The following is an 18,426-nucleotide window of genomic DNA, read 5'->3' on the forward strand; positions in this document are numbered from 1 at the left end:
TCAACGATGCATAGTACACGTTTGGCGATTTAGATTTTGACTTGGATTGGGACTGGGGCTGGGACCCGGACCCAGACTCGGGCCCGGACTCGGACCCGGACTGTGACTCGGACCCGGACCTAGACTCAAACCCGGAGTCGGACCTGGACCTGGATCCCGGCTCTTATCTGAACCTGAACCCGGACCTAACCTGACCTGACCTTGCACCAAACCTGAGTTCCACTAGGTACTGCGAGGGTTCAACATCAGCTCTATCTTGGGTACTGCGCTCCCAAGTGCTCATCAAGACGTGTCGAATGACCAAAACAGCATGTGTCTATGTTGCATCAAACCTGAGTTCCAGTAGGTACTGCGAGGGTTCAGCATCAGCTCTATCTTGGGTACTGCTTTCCCAAGTGCTCATCAAGACGTGTCGAATGACCAAAACAGCGTGTGTCTATGTTACACCAAACCTGAGTTCCACTAGGTACTGCGAGGGTTCAGCATCAGCTCTATCTTAGTAACCACTTTTCCAAGTGTTCATCAAGACGTGTTGGATGACCAAAACAGCGTGTGTCTATGTTGCACCAAACCTGAGTTCCACTAGGTACTGCGAGGGTTCAGCATCAGCTGTATCTTGGGTACTGCCCTCCCAAGTCCTCATCAAGACGTGTCGAATAACCAGAACAGCGTGTGTCTATGTTGCACCAAAACTGAGTTCCACTAGGTACTGCGAGGGTTCAGCATCAGCTCTATCTGGGGTACTGCTCTCTCAAGTGCTCATCAAGACGTGTTGGATGACCAAAACAGTGTGTGTCTATGTTGCACCAAACCTGAGTTCCACTAGGTGCTGCGAGGGTTCAGCATCAGCTCTATCTTGGGTACTGCTCTTCCAAGTGCTCATCAAGACGTGTTGGATGACCAAAACAGCATGTGTCTATGTTGCACCAAACCTGAGTTCCACTAGGTGCTGCGAGGGTTCAGCATCAGCTCTATCTTGGGTACTGCCCTCCCAAGTCCTCATCAAAACGTGTCGAATGACCAAAACAGCGTGTGTCTATGTTGCACCAAACCTGAGTTCCACTAGTTACTGCGAGGGTTCAGCATCAGCTCTATCTTGGGTACTGCTCTTCCAAGTGCTCATCAAGACGTGTTGGATGACCAAAACAGCGTGTGTCTATGTTGCACCAAACCTGAGTTCCACTAGGTGCTGCGAGGGTTCAGCATCAGCTCGATCTTGGGTACTGCCCTCCCAAGTCCTCATCAAAACGTGTCGAATGACCAAAACAGCGTGTGTCTATGTTGCATCAAACCTGAGTTCCACTAGGTGCTGCGAGGGTTCAGCATCAGCTGTATCTTGGGTACTGCCCTCCCAAGTACTCATCAAGACGTGTCGAATGACCAAAACAGCGTGTGTCTATGTTGCACCAAACCTGAGTTCCACTAGGTACTGCGAGGGTTCAGCATCAGCTCTATCTTGGGTACTGCCCTCCCAAGTTCTCATGAAGACGTGTCGAATGACCAAAACAGCGTGTGTCTATGTTGCATCAAACCTGAGTTCCACTAGGTACTGGTCCAGCATCAGCTCTATCTTGAGTTCTGCTCTCCCAAGTGCTCACCAAGACGAGTTGGATGACCAAAACTGCATGTGCCTATGTTGCACCAAACCTGAGTTCCACTAGGTACTGCCAGGGTGAATAGACAGTAAGATTGAATGTTTACTTATTCACAGAAACTTGTTGTTAAATTGGGAATCGAATCGAAGGTGAGGTGGGTCAGAATCCAAAATTTTAATCATCGTGGTGGACAATAAGGTCCCTTTTTACAGAAGATGACACATTTTTCGATTATATTTAGAAGGCATTGAAAATGATGTGGTGGACAGGTGGATGACACTCATTACAGGTGAACGATGACAAGAAACCAGGTTAACGGCAACGGACACAGGTTAATGACGCCTCTCGATAACCTGTCAATATTTTCATTGGAATTTGTACTTATTTCTCGATAACCTGCTTCTACTATCGATAACCTGGAGACAAAATATCTTTCACCTGTCCTTGATATCATTAACCTGAATTTCAAACGCCTATATCTCCTAAACTAATTGAAGGAATTGCTTCCCTTCCACATTTTCTAATAGTTAAAGTTGCCTTTTAACGATCCCAATAAAAAAAAATGCGAAAATGCAAAATTTTTGAAAAACGTTAACGTTAACCTGGCGGTGCCAACTTTTTGAGAAACGACCTTAAAGTTTAGCTTCCAAAACAGTGTCTCCAACACTTCATCATGATACGACGTAACTATCAAGAAATTCCAAGGTATAAACGCTCTTTTTCCCAAGCAGTTGTAACCTAACAAGAATAGATTGGTTACTGATTCACCCGGCCGCGTGTCCGAGTTGGCTCCGACCGCTTCCTGATTCTGACATACAATTTACACACGCTAACTTCATCGGGATCTACTGAAATTGGACCTTAGCTTCACGACTATAAGAGCGTTACTAGATGCACGAGTGAACAAGAATTGGAAGCAATAATAGATCGCGACACGTATATAAAGGTGAAGATTTCGGATAAACGGCACGTTTGATTTAAAGTTTCGCATGAGCAGTCGTGTCGTTCTAATGGTACCTAATGATATGCGGTTCCTGGAGTTGTTTTCCCGTTTGCATTATACTATAACCTAAATAAAGTTTCGATGTTTTGTACTCAATCACGCAAAAATGTTAAAACAGATTTGGGTAGAAGGCAATCAAGTCCGGGTTAGGAGTCGTAAGGGAATGAATTAAGAAGATAAATTAGTACAGAAGTATTAATGGTGTGGACTGTAGGTCCGTCTAACACTCTTAATGACTTCTGACTATGTGGCCGAAGACGCTGGGAAAGGTTACCGGGGAAATATTTTCGAACAGAAATTAATCTTATGGAAATTAAATAGTTATTAGGAGAATGTAACGAAAGGGAAACAAATAGATAAAAAAGTATAAAGATAAATGGCGTTTTTCGTAAACGTGTCAGGGGGACGATTTTTGAATTTCGATAGCTCGATTTCGTCCCTCGAAAATCGGTGGAAAACGGCGAAATGCTAATTTTTGGAATACGAGCGATAGAATAGAGTGGTATTGACCACTCGTTTTCAATTCTATTAGTAGAATTCAAACGCCTAGTAGTGGAAATATTATTGGACGAAATACACGAAATCGAGCGGTCGTAATTGAAAAATAGGCCCCCTGGCCTGAATTTGCTATGAATCGTTTGTCTTTAATCTGTCATTTAACTTACGTATTTGTAAGAAAGGGATGAAACATAATTTAACTAAATCAGGCACAGGCACAGTTTTATGAATAAGGGGGAAAAAAATTACTATTAACCCGGCTACTCAATCCATGCATTTATTTATCTCTGGTACCGCACACATTTATTTTGAATACGACCTAGGACAAATTATTAACATAATAATTACTTACGTAAAATTAAGAAGAATGCACGTTATGTACCTACGTCCGTCTTGCTTGCGTCACAAGCTAGTTATTAGCTAGATGATGAAAAAAATGCGAGTCTAATTGATTTCAGGGACGTTGAAGATTTTCTGTTGTCTCTTTTTAACTCGTCAGTCGAGATTACATTTGTTAATTTTACCAAACAAAAAATGCGTTACCTACCAAAATTTGTCTTTCTCGTTGGAAAAAATAAAATTCACTCACTGTACGTAAGTACATAATTGCACACAAAAAACATAACCAGAAAACGAAAACTTTTGATCCGTTCTTGGTTTGGAAGTTGTTTTAGTTTATTTATGTAATTTAACACAGGTACCTACGTCTATGCTAAGTCACAGATGCTTATCCTTTACCAGTCCTTCAGATAATATTATAAAGCGACTACTGTAGGCATATAAATAGTTCAGCATGTGACGTCACAACCCCCAAATAGATCCCTGAATCAGCGTAGGACTGGCCCTACTGACTCGACACCTGAAAATAATTGTTTACCTGACAGCCAGAGGAATTCCAGTTGCTTGCCTAGGGGGGGGGGGATTCCATCTGTCCAATATATTGGTCCTATGTGTATTGCGTCTCACATTTTGCTTATAATGAGAGAGTGAGACGCAATGTCATTGGACTAAATTAGGACAACTGGACAGGAATAAATTGGACAAATGGAATACCACCCTAAGACGTGGGCGAGTCCACACTCAGCGAACTAGCCAAGATCCCTATAAAATCACTGGACGTTGCACGGCTGCACGCGGATGCAGTCAAGTCAAGGTCATAAGTAGGTTCTACTGTACGGCTACCATCAGTTTGGCATTGAGATAAACGCTATCGTGAACGTAATTTACTTTCTATTTATATCTCTTTCGCACTAATATATCAGTACGAGCGAGATGCATACAAATACCTTACAGAACATACATACTCGTATTTATGTATTTTATAAACTTAAAACTAAACACTATTTAGTCGACAAAACGGCGTGGCTCCGTTGCATCCGCTGCTCTTGTGTAGGATTCGGCAGTTTGCCCCGGAATCTCCGAAACACGACACCTTTCAGCCAGAAGTAAAAAAGAGTCTTAGAAAACATTCCCTTCGGCCGTGTTTTAAAATTCGCTACTCGTTGCGAATTTCCTATTATTCGCACTTGTATCGTAAGCAACAATTAATAAACGGCATATAATTAATAATATTTTCATAAGATACTGTTAAGTACCTATACAGATAAACGATGCAAGTCACATTGAAACGTCATTCATATTAATCATATGCAGCTTGCCTATCTGTTGTCTAATGATGTGTTGTTTATTAAGGCACCTTTAGATGCTATGCGTCTGCACGCTAAGCGAGGAAAACCAATTTAAAGTGATTATCAACAAAGTTTACAAAATTGCGAAATTTTCACATGGAAAAATCTCGGAAAGTTCTCTTATTTTTGTATGAGGATATTAAAAAAAAACCATTTCCAAAATTAAAGTTTTTATTTCCTGTGAAATTTACATGAAATTTCCGAGAACGTTTGAAAATTATTGGAAAATTCTTTTTCCGCAAATTGCACACCGTCAAGTATACAATCAGATATATTATTTCGAAGGGAAATTATTCACAAATCTCTGACCTGACCAATGCCTCTATATGATGAATGTGCATGAACTAGGTATATAGGGGGCAGCGCAGGAGCCGTCAGATTTTGGCGCGAGACGTAAATGTGAAATTTTTGCTTCCGATGTAGCCCACAAGATGGCAAAACCTACTATGCACAAGAAAATGTACGAGAATGTTAGATGACAGCACTTGCTTTGGCAATGTATATGTTTTTGTTTCCGATTCAGGCCACAACATGGCAGACCCTCCAACGCGCACGATCCCTATTACCAAGAGCAAGACATTATAGTTGTTCAGATATTTTTCACCGTCTTGGCTGCTTCGATATATCTGATGGCAACTGCATTAATTAGGTACGTGGTCTTGGAACTTGGAAGCATTTTTATGGCGCTGAACCTTCGCGAGAACCGATAGATTTTTTTTAATCAACATTAACATCATCATCAAACATTTATTCAGCAAATAGGCCACAGGGGTACTTTAACATGTCATTTTTTTACAAGCTTATAACCAAAATAGAATAACAAAAAGCAATTACAAATATGGAATCAATAAAATATTACAGAGGTACTTATGTAGGTATACAGTCTCTAAATGTCGAAACAAAAAAAAAAACAACACAAATACTAAAATTCTTTATAGATGTAAAAATCTCTAAGTGTCTGAGATAAAATAGATACCTACAATAAAAATAACAATCATCAAATTATCCTTAGAGATGTAAAGGGTCTCTACGACTTGAATTCTTATATAAGTAATTAAAATTCAAACATAAAAGAACCGAATGAAGTGTCTCAGTGGTTACATACAGTGAGTAAATCTAATACGGGCGAATCTCTTAACGGTGGTTAGTATAGGATAAAGTAAAGGTAATTAGATAACATTTACTTAAAGTTGCAACAATAATTTTGTCTATACAAAATAATTCAGCCCGCAATGTAATGCAAACACACTCACGTTAAACGCTCGTTGACAGTTACTTTCAAAAACTCCTATTGCGTATGTAATGTCATTAACTGTCATGAGTGGGTAAATAATAAATAAGTATGATGTTTTTATCGGACGAAATTACTACCTAGTTTAAAATCAAATTACATGAAAAAATCTTATTAAAGCAATCATTTATTTTAATAACGACCCATTGAAATTACAACTGAAACGTACTGAAGTTGCTGAAATACTTACCTAAAGAAAACCAACTAAAAAAGAAAACTAAAAAACACAATTTACAACGATACAAATTCTGAGAAACCTGAGTTTAGTTTTGCCCCCTCCACCCTTCCAGTTACGGGCAATCCTTCGCGAGCTCGCTGTATCGCGTTTACAATTACTCGAGCGTTTCTTGGTACAACCCGATGAGGGAATCGCTCTCTGTACACAGCTAGCGCTCGATGACCATTTTGTAGTGTTTCACCGTAAATTAAAATCATGTCCATTAATTCAGGAATAGTAAAAGTTGTTAAGCGAGGCATTTTTGTAACATACGATTACTTTTGAATCGAACGACTGACATTGTCAAATCAGAGTTGAAATAAAATAAGAAACTTGCAATTCCACCAAAGAGTTTGCCACGTTTTCACACAGTGTACCAACCAAGTTGTGTGGTGTTTAGACGGTTTAGTTAATTCTCGAAATAACTTTGGTAATAACTGTACAACTATTAGGCGGGCCGTATGCTTATTTTCCGCCATCCTGGTATAAAAAAACAGGCAAATTAAATACGAAATGAATACACAATAATCACTTATGAGATACTGATATTAGATGAATTTTCAAAAAGGGTATGCTATCAAAGGTGCTTGTCTATTGCTCAGATTAGAAATAATCACGTCAAGTGCTGTCATCGTGACTGATTAAAATGAAGTCAGTTTCTTGTTGATAAACATGATACATAAATAAGATTTAATATCTTTTAACACGCCTAGTAGTACTTTTATCTACCAAAATAACTACAAAACATTAAAAGCAGTGTAATGCTAACATGTATTGTGAATGTTCCTCCAGATAGGTAAGTTTGTAAATGCTATTGTTGTATTGCTAATGAACATTTGACATTTCGGTACCACAACCATGTTTACAGTACATTGCTGCTGAGAAATTTTTAAAAAATTAATTATGGGGTCGTAATGAACTGCAACTCAAAAAAACCTTTTACTTCATGATTACACTACTGAATACTATATCCGATTTAATTTATCGCCTGTATTAGATTTACTCACTGTATAACATGACATGTAGCCCATGTAAGCTTAAACAGACCAGTCTTCACAAACAGCACCCGTTCACGAGTATGACGCGAATCATTCTATAACAGTTCTTTTACCTATGTATATTGAATTTGTCAATTCTACTCTATTTATAAGTATAGGTATATACATTTAATTAATTCGATTTTATGCATGCGTTTAACTTATACCAATTGTGTCCATATTCTACGAGTTGAACCTTTAACATTGAAATGACGCATTAATGTTTACATATCTATCTAGTATTATATGTTTTGTTTTATAAATGCATTCTTGTTTAAATAATTTGGTTAAAGAGGGCTTCAAATTGGTGTCGCGAAATAAGCCGAGAAAGCATAGTGAATGCAATGAATGTAGTGAAGCAATGAGCAAGAAATCATTTATTATTTTTTATTTATTGACACATTTATTTACAGGGCGTTACAGTTCACACCAATACACTGCGAAACTAAATTTTAAAAATGAACTAAAAAGAAAGAATACATAAAACAAAACAAATACTTACAACTAGATAAATATAAGCAGATTAAGAAGACCAAAAATTATCACATACTAGCTAGCCTCTCATCCATAACAATAACAAAAAAAAAATGGAAATAATTTGGAGATCAGTTATTAAAAATAATCCGGCAGATTAAGAAAACAACAATTTAACAGGTAATTTCTCGAAACCGGCTGATTTGTTTCAACTAGTTATACAATAATAGAATACATGTGAAAAAAAACTATTTACTGCTAAATCTGCATAATTCTTTTTATAGGGTTTACGAGTGAAAAGGTCTTATGTACCTTATACTTAAACTTATTCTTATTCTCTAGTTGTGAACGCACCTTATGCGTTGGACAACACAAATCGCGCTTATAGTCCATGGCCATGACCACTCTTACGACTTGTTAATAGTCGTATATCGAAAATGTATCCATTTTAGTGTGTGTCAAACATAGCAATGAATTGGACGTTCGTGTTCGTATTCCTTTTAGGATGTTTTACCACCTTCTCAACCATCCGGATAATTTTTCAACTCTCCACGGGACGTGACGACCGGAATTTTACACAAATAGTAGCACAACACGGTTATATTAGTAAAAACTACACTGTACAGACAGAAGATGGATACCTTCTGAACTTATACAGGATTACTTACAGTGCAAAATGTGATGGTGAAAAAACAAAAACACCAGTGTTACTTATAAATGGCCTGTTGGCTAGTGCGGACTGCTTTTTGGACGCTGGTTTTGACAATGGACTACCGTACCTACTCGCAGACTCTTGCTACGATGTCTGGGTAGGCAATGCTCGGGGCACGTACGATGGCAGGAGGCATATAACCCTGGACCCTGACAGGGACACAGCCTTCTGGGATTTCTCCGTCGACGAAATTGGAAAATATGACTTACCAGCCACCATTGATTTAGTGTTAAACTTTACTGGGGAACCTAAGCTTAACTATATTGGTGTTTCGCAAGGCTCTGGGAGTTTTTTCATAATGTGCTCTGAACGACCTGAGTATAGTGATAAAGTTAAAGTTCTGATCGGACTAGCGCCTGCGTCTAAACATACACACTCAAAATCCCCATTATTTAGGACCTTGACGACATTTACACGGGACTACCATAATATTTTACAAAAAATAGGTATGGTAGAGTTTATGTGGAAAGGAATTATGAGTCCGATGGAATGGCTGAGCCAGTACAAGCCTGAGGTGTTGTCCTTTGTGATGTCTATTCTAGACGCGCCAAATCCTGAATCAATGTCAATAGAAACCATGAAATTGGCACTGACGCACTTCCCAGCAGGAACTTCTACCAAAAACTGCGTTAGATACGGGCAAAGTGTACACGTTGATAGATATTGTAAATTTGATTATGGCCCAGAGAAAAACATCGAGATATATGGAGGAGATCCACCTGAATTTAACTTGTCAGCAGTTACTGTACCAACTTATATTATCCAGGGCAAGAATGATGCGATTGTGGACCCCATTGACGTGGAATGGCTTGTTAGCAAACTACCTAATGTTAAGGAATTTGTGTTCATGGAAGATCCTCTCTGGAATCACTTAAATATGGTGGTTCATAAGGATATCAGAAGCGCGTTGTTTCCAAAGATTTTAAAATATTTGAAACTTTATAATAATGGACAAAGTACAAACACGATAAAATATAGTAACAGTAACAACACTGCTTTTAGTGAAGTTGATCAGTGATTGAACAGCAATATAAGACATCACTACTGTTTGTCTGTCTGTTTGTGTGTTTGTATGTTTGTTCGCGATTAACTCAAAAACTACTGAACGGATTTTCATGCGGTTTTCACGTACCTATCAATAGAGCGATTCTTGAGGAAGATTTAGGTGTATATATAATTTGTTAACCCGTGCGAAGCCGGAGGGGCTCGTTAGTTAGATATGGAATTTAGAAATTCCCAAACAAATTACACCAACGGATCAAATTTTGACAACTTATATTTTTTGGTATTAATCAGAGTATGATTAAGTTAGTTAATTAATTTAAGCTAAATTTCCCAGTGGACCAAAATACAAAGCAACTAAATTATTTCATGAAAAGTTTCACCGTTTTCTGCTAATTTATACTTAATTATGGCTGTCCCTTTATAAAGAGAGAGCTGTCAATTTTTTTATATATAAAATACATGCAAATTTTTAGTACCCCTAACTAAAACAACGATTTTGGTTAAAATGAAACCGAACGGTGTACAGGTGATGTTAATTAAGACTCATAAGGAAATGGTTCGGGGTAGGCAACTTCTTTTTTCGAACTGAATGCATGAACAATTTGAAATTATAGCGTGAAGTCACATATCAACGACTCTTTATTGTAGAACTCTAAAATGATTAAAAATAGGAATTGTGTAAATTTACTGCTGTCTACCTTTTTCAAATATTTTTTGGTGACATACATTATTTTAAATACAGTAAACATTCCTATCATGGCGATTTGGAGCAAATTTTCTATTTATAGTTTATTTTTAAGCTTAGTGTTTAATTTTAGTTTTAGTTTGTATTTTCTATTTTAAGGCTTTTTAATGTTTAAAAAAGCGTGTTAGAATTTAAAATAAATAAAAATCATTCCTATTACCTAAATGTTTTACGAAACCAAAAGTTTTGTAAGTATATTTAATATCGTAAATATAAAATGAATGCTAATATTAGCTAAACCGGTGTTTTATACCTGTTATACATAAGTTATATAAGAGGCAAATCACCTTCACCTTACAACAGTTACAACAGTTGTCTTACTAGTTTTTAATTTAAACAACCAGTTTTGGTTGAGGTGAGGGATACTTTGTATAGGCATGTAAAATAATATAAAATCCTGTGATATTTGTTTTACGTCAATGTGCATTGTATCTATAAATTTGCCACATGCCTACCGTATGAACTCGTCGTGACACCACTCTCTGGTGCCCCCTCCCCCCCCGGCCCCTTTTCTCTCTCCCCTCAAAATTCTTACATCGGATTTACTATACTGTTAATACCATTTACTCAATCGCAGGCGATCGGGTCAAAGCGCCCTCAAGGGCATGTGTATAAACAGCAACTCCTGTACATCAGTGGACCTTATTACAAAAGGCATAAGGTCCACCGATGTACAGTTAACAGTGTGAGCGATGGTACATAAGAGCTCTTGCATTGATGACGTTGTTGTAGATAAGGAGGGATGCATACTGGTGTCAAGGTAAAACAAGGCCCATAGGCGCATTTACTAAATAAAAGCGTAACAAGGAGGATAAAACGAGAAAGTAACTCCATAAAACAGACAAGATCTCAAGAATTAAAATGAAAAAAAAAATGCCCCAAAAAAGTCAGTTATGTGACGCATTTTTCCATAAATTTTGTATGGACCGTCACAAAACTGACATCCAAAATTTGTGTGAAAAGCTGAGGACACTTTTTTTCTATGTCTTATTCAATAGTACTCGTGATTTTGAGTCTAAATTACCCAAAAGTTGATGGTTTTCGAAAAAAAAGTAAATGGTACCATTTTTTCTGAATAACCCCCATCCCATTAACGTGAAATGGTTTCGAGAAAAACGCGTTTACGTAACAGATTTTCAAGCCCCCAAGGATGTGCTCCCAAAAGTGCTCTGTGAACAAATTTTTGTACGGAGCACTAAGGTCGCCTCCATAAACTCGCGAACTAAATTGACATGAGTTTGACAAATAAAATGATACCAGGAATAGCAAAGAAAAAATAGTCACGGGTATATGTCGATAAAATGATATCGATAAGTAAAATATTGCACTTACTACCCATGCCATGTCATAATTATAAAGGGGTCTCAAACGATTTCGATTAATATGAATGTGACGAGAAAAGTGGTTAATTCGATTGTAAGATTGTGTCGTTACCGATCAAATCAGGAGGTGCGGATGAGAAACTGACAAATTTCAGTGTCATATTAGTGTGCAACAACTTGCCGTTGTTTATTTCAAGAGCTCGGTTGTCGCCATAAATCTAAAATTGGTGATTTAATTTTATACATGTGGCCGGTAGATGAGATTGATCCATAATTATTTATACTTGGTCAAGCAGATCTTGTCAGTAGAAAAAGGCGGCAAATTTGAAAAATGAAGGCACGAAGGGATATCGTCTCAAAGTAAATTTGAATTTCACGCCTTTTTCTACTGACAAGATTTGCTTGACCATCTATAAATCTTGACCTAATTGTCAACTTAAACGTCCAGTTTAGGGACTGGTCTTTACAATCGAAGCAATAGGGATATCGAGGCGATTTAATTTTTGCGTCCACACCACTCGAAATTAATCACATTATACGAAATATTTCCCCGTCTGGGCCGGCCTTTTTTGTATTTTGAGCCAAAATCACTTTTTCTATGTTATCACCTACAACTTAATTGTTACTCTAGCTGTAAGTTTTCCTAACAAATAAATATAATAAAATATTTATTTAATTACAATATGTTTATTCAATATCCTTGTCTTTGTCTCTATTAGGTACTATAAAATTGCACAATTTTGGAAATACCGACATTCTCTAATCCAAACTTTTTTGAAAATATCGATATGAACAACACTGGCCAAACTGTGGTATCATTTGTGCACATTGACCTGTCAATTTAGTTCGCGAGTTTCTGGAGGCAACTTGTAGTTAACCCCTGCCAGTCGGGCTAGAAAACGAATTAATGAGAACATTATAAAAATAAAATATAAATAGTAATATAGCTACAAATATTTTATAGAAGGTTGTAAGCATAAACCTTTCTTTCTTTGCCTTAGTCGTGTGTTATAATTGATTTCTTAATAAACGCATCTTATATGCCAGACAAGGCGTAACAAGACTTTATTACGTTTATGATCAGTATCTGGTGTACCTATATATTTATTCATATTAGTACATATCAGACATGGCACTAAACTGCGCGCTCGTGTCTGTATTCCTTTTGGGATGTCTCACAACGCTCTCAACCGTTCGGGTACTTTTCCAACTCTCCATGGAACGTGACGAACGGAATTTTACACAAATAGTCGCGCAACACGGTTATATTAGTAAAAACTACACTGTACAGACAGAAGACGGATACCTTCTGAACTTATACAGGATTACTTACAGTGCAAAATGTGATAGTGAAAAAACAAAAACACCAGTGTTACTTATAAATGGCCTGTTGGCTAGTGCGGACTGCTTCTTGGACGCTGGTGTCGACAACGGATTACCGTACCTACTCGCAGACTCCTGCTACGACGTCTGGGTAGGCAATGCTCGGGGCACGTACGATGGCAGGAGGCATATAACCCTGGACCCTGACAGGGACACAGCATTCTGGGATTTCTCCGTCGACGAAATTGGAAAATATGACTTACCTGCCACCATCGATTTAGTGTTAAACCAAACTGAGGAACCTCAACTTAACTATATTGGCGTGTCGCAAGGATCAGGGAGTTTTTTCATAATGTGCTCCGAAAAACCCGAGTACAGTGATAAAGTGAAAGTCCTTATCGGACTGGCGCCAGCGACGAAACACACGCATACAAAATCCGTATTTTTCAAGACGATGGCAACGTTTATACGAGACTACCAAAATATTTTACAGAAAATAGGCATGGTAGAGTATATGTGGAAGGGAATGCTGGATCCGATAAATTTGCTTTGTCAGTATATACCTGAAATGATGTATAATATCATATCTATTCTAGATGCGCCTCATCCCTCATCATTATCGATGGAAACCTTGAAGATCGGATTGACGCATTTCCCGGCAGGAACTTCAACCAAAAACATCGTTCGATACGGACAAAGTCTAAACGTTGATAGGTTCTGTAAATTTGATTATGGCCCAGAGAAAAACATGGAGTTGTATGGAGGAGATCCACCTGAATTTAACTTGTCAGCTGTTACAGTGCCAACTTATGTTTTCCATGGGAAGAACGATGGCTTGGTCGACATCATTGACACGGAGTGGCTTGTAAGCAAATTGCCTAATCTTAAAGAGTTTGTGGTCATGGAAGATCCTCTCTGGAATCATTTAGATATGGTAATTAATAGAAATATAAGCAGTGCGTTGTTTCCAAAGATTTTGAAATACTTAAATTTTTACAACGACATTAGACAAAGTATACGATAGGATATAGTAATGTGACACTACGTTGTAAATGTTTGTAAGTGATACTGCTAGTAAGTAATATTTACTGAAAGTCTGAATCCGAACGGTACCTTAAAGCAATTTCGTCGAGCGACGATGACCTGTCGGTCACCCAGATACTAGCATAAATTATTGGTAAACATAACAAACACTGGCATCTACTTAGAAATATCAAACATTATCGAGAACAATGCAAAATTTATGACATGATATCGATTTGAATAATTAGTTGAGTAGGTAGATATACAATGTTGGCTATATTGTTATGCAGATAGGAAGCCAATGGAATGACTGTCTTTGTGTACGATTCATAATAAAATAAATCAAAGATACCGTGGGATACCGTATGTCCCTAATTAAAGTGCAAACATAAAAGAATCTATAGTTCGTTTTTTTTTGCATTAGAAAGAACTTGCAAGAAGGTAAGCGATCTTGACATGTCTTTTAATTGAACAACGCTTATTAAAAATCAAAAACTATTACTTATGAAAGCAGAAGAATATAAATGATCGTATTAGATTCATGATTGTTACATATTTGCCGTAACTTATTTTTAAAATGTGTTTTTCAATTAAAAGACACATCAAGATTGTTTACCTACCTTATTTCTAATGCTAAAAAAAACGAACTATAGGGTTTAAATTAAACTTTCTGGCCAAAACATCGACCCAAAGCATTATATTAGAAAACCAAATAAACTTTCGCCTGATTTTTAGTTTCTAAGGTTATAATTACTGTATGTATGTTAGTTTTTAAGGTGTGTAACTGTGTATACCTTTGTTGCCGGAAAATAAATGTTTTGTTTTAAAGTAAACGATTTCATATAGGTAACAGTTTAAATACCATAATAGTCGGCTCGATTCTGAAAATGAATTAGATCTCTACTAGACCTCAACAAGTTACGATATGGATAATTTAAAGATATTTGTAAGATAGATATGTCAAATTTGACGTTTCCGCGATTCTGGAGGTCCTCTTGAACGATTTCGACAAGTTATGACTTAGACATCCAAGCCACATCTAGTCGATATCTAATGTAAATCTAGTTGATCTCTATATCGTCTCTAGATCTTGTGATTATCTCGTTTCCCGAATACGCGTGAGTGTGAACTTCATAAGCAGTTCAACCAAATGTTTCTTTCAGAGTTCCGCAAGTGACTGTTTTCGTTGAGGAGTTGCGCATCATCACATTGTTTTCATGTTTGTATTGCTACATTGTCATCGAATATACGATAGTAATTTATAGTTATCTCCCTAGTGGAAACTTAGTTCAGAGCCTACGACCGCTACCAATTTCAAGTACATTATGTTTCTGCGAATGATCGTCGTCGTAAATTTAAGAGTTAGACTCTTGTCGGTGTAGCTCTCTCCATTTGACTCTGTCCAGGGCCGCCTCCTTGATTTCCTTATACGACATTACAGCTACCTTTTCTTTTATTTGCGAATGATATTGGACTCCAAAACTGCCGGACCTTTTACCCTTTGGATATATTCGTATTCGCGAAACATTTACATAACATCTGTTATGTCGTTTGAATACTGACAATATAGCTTAAAGCCGTGACCGCCAAATATGTTCATATTTGCATAAGCACATGTATTTATGTCGAGATCCGTTGCCGCACGTGCATGACGTGGGTTTTGTCATTACCTAACCAAAATGGAATTAGTCGGGACTTTTTGCTAAGCAGAGGGGCTACCGCGAAAACCGAAATTCGCAAATTGCGGGGATCTTTCTCTTTTACTCCAATACAGGCGTAATAAGAGTGGCAGAGAAAAATGCCCGCAATTTGCGAACTTCGATGTTCGTGGTTATAGGCCAGAGTGATGGCAGGTGCCCAGGTGGACTAAAATGTTAACAGAATGGTGGCCGCTTTCGCACGAAAGTAGCGCTTGGCGTCCATTGGCTCGTTGCGTGGGCGACGTCCGGAAAATTGCGGGTCACTTCTGGAGGACATTAGCTCAGGACCCGGACAAGTGGCCTACTAGAAGAGAGCACCCTACTCCTATAGCCCCTATACACTGTAGTAGTGGGCGATTTTTTTTTTTAACTCACTTTCCTTTAGATAGAGTAAGATATCTATTAGATGTGAATTAGATCTCTAAGTCATATCCTGTGGAAATCGTTCAAGAGTATCTCCAGAATCGCGCAAATGTCAAATTTGACAGGTTAGATTTTAAACATATCGTTATCGTATCTTGGTGATGTCTAATAGATGTCTATTTCATAATCCGAATCGGGCCCATAGGTACCTATATATAGCATTATACGGAGACATTACGTCAGAATTAATTATGTACAAACATCGATATTGGAGGCAATGCTGAATGAAAGGGATTGAGTCCTACTTGTGATTGATTCTTTATTTTATTTTAAAAGGATTTTTGAAACTTCATTCATCATATTTTTTTTCTAACCTGACTATTATTTAAAATATGCTTTGGGAAAATTTTATCATCGACTCCGGCGTAAGTAGGTACATAAAACATACGCACTTACGACGTAAGTATATAACAAAGTAGGGGGCGATCACTAGTATTAGGTGGTATTAGGGAAAAATATTGATGATTGAGAGTTGAGAGTTGATATCGATATAAATGCACACATTATATTAAATCTTACCCCAAAATTTTCATATTTGGTGATGTAGGTATATGTACATATATGTATGTAGACATGAAACTATCCGCTCTAAAAGGTAGACAAACGTACGACAAAGGATAAAGCTATCCTCATAACTTTTTACCCAATTAGGTACATCAGGGAAACTCAATAAATTCATTTAATTACTAACATATCATTTATTATTTTAAAACACGGCGAATGTTGTTTAACACGACCTGAAAATCTAAAAATAACTCCTAGAAATAATAGTTATTGGAATGTACAAAAAAAAAGATTTTTAAGTAAGGTCAGCTGTGGTGGGGTAAGGTGTCGATGAGATTTTAATTTTTAGACAGACAGAAAAATACTTATTGTATTATACTTTTACTTTTCAAGTTTTTTACTATAATTTATTATGATTCCAGGCCAGATATTCGCATACCAGATAAATGTGAGTTTTCAGAAAATGGTCTACCTACCCAATTAGTAGCGTGAGTACCTAGTGAAAGAAAAGTTAGTCTCTGTCAGTTATTGTGACGACAATTAAGCATGCAATCATCATCATGCATATGTCTCTTTGTGTTTTGTATACTTCTTGTTTTATTTTTTTTGTTATGCATTTTGTTATGGAATGATGTGTTGCCTGAATAAATATTTTTTTATTTTATTGTATTCTATTTTATCTTTATGGGAATCAACTTTTTGAGTTTTTAGGGTTCCGTACCGTACCCGAAGGGTAAAAACGGAACCCTATCACTAAGACTCCATTGTTTGTCCGTATGTCTGTCTGTCTGTCTGTCACTAACAACAAATACTAAAGAGTACGGAACGGAACCCCTGGTGGGCGAATCCGACTCGCACTTGTCCGGTTTTTTTATATTGTGATAACGCTTAGGTAGGTATAGTTTTTAAAATGAACACCAAAATCTATTTTATTGAAATTTTATGCTTAATTTATCGTCACAAAACTGACAGAGATAACTTTTTTTATTTACTCACACTAATTAGGGAGGTACAAAAAAGGTACACTATTTACAGAAAACTTCCAAATACCTACACTATTCATAACGCAAGCCACTCGACTATATCTACATCCTAACGACTGACACAAAAGTATTAAGTTCAGAATATTTGTGAGTGCTTCGATTGTTGCGATGTATATTGCCATGACTGTACCATTTGTTTCTACATCTAACAAATGAATATAACGTTCCTGGTGTAGGTACGAGTAAATAGTCTTCGATTATTCGAAAGACTTATTATAAAGTGACGTTGACGTTTAATGGAATGCAAGAACACATCCATTCAAAAATCATCCTTAACTGCTTTGACCCAAGATTTCCTTTCTTTCGCCAACATTTATGGCTGATTTACATTATTCTGTTATGGATAATAGAGTTCTTTGTGTAATGAAATAAGATTGACATTTGATCGGTATGGTTGGTTTGTTTTTAAGAATAGAATTGGCAGAGACCGGTCGTGAGGTGGATTGGGTTTCTGACGATGGCCAGAGATGCTGACTCATTTGACAGGTCAGTTGGGATTTGTGACGTCACACGAAAGAAAATGTTTATGCATGCATATTCAATCTTTATTAAGTACATAAATCTTTCACGTACGTTTTGGAAAGCGTGCTTGGTGCCGAATCAACGCGTAGAGGCTCTTTAGACGACTTAATCAATTAAGGGACACCGATCGGATGCTATCCTTGTCCGTGTAATGTAATGGAACGCACGCAGAAGTACCATCCGAACATGAAGACGAATCTACGAATTGCGTTCTTGCCGTGATAAATTACAGTGCTTTTCTCCAAGCATGCAGGTAAATATGTTACACAAAATAATCAATTATTTAGGCATCAATCATTAC

Source organism: Cydia fagiglandana, chromosome 13 (assembly GCF_963556715.1).
Source record: "Cydia fagiglandana chromosome 13, ilCydFagi1.1, whole genome shotgun sequence".
Taxonomy (NCBI): Eukaryota; Metazoa; Arthropoda; class Insecta; order Lepidoptera; family Tortricidae; genus Cydia; species Cydia fagiglandana.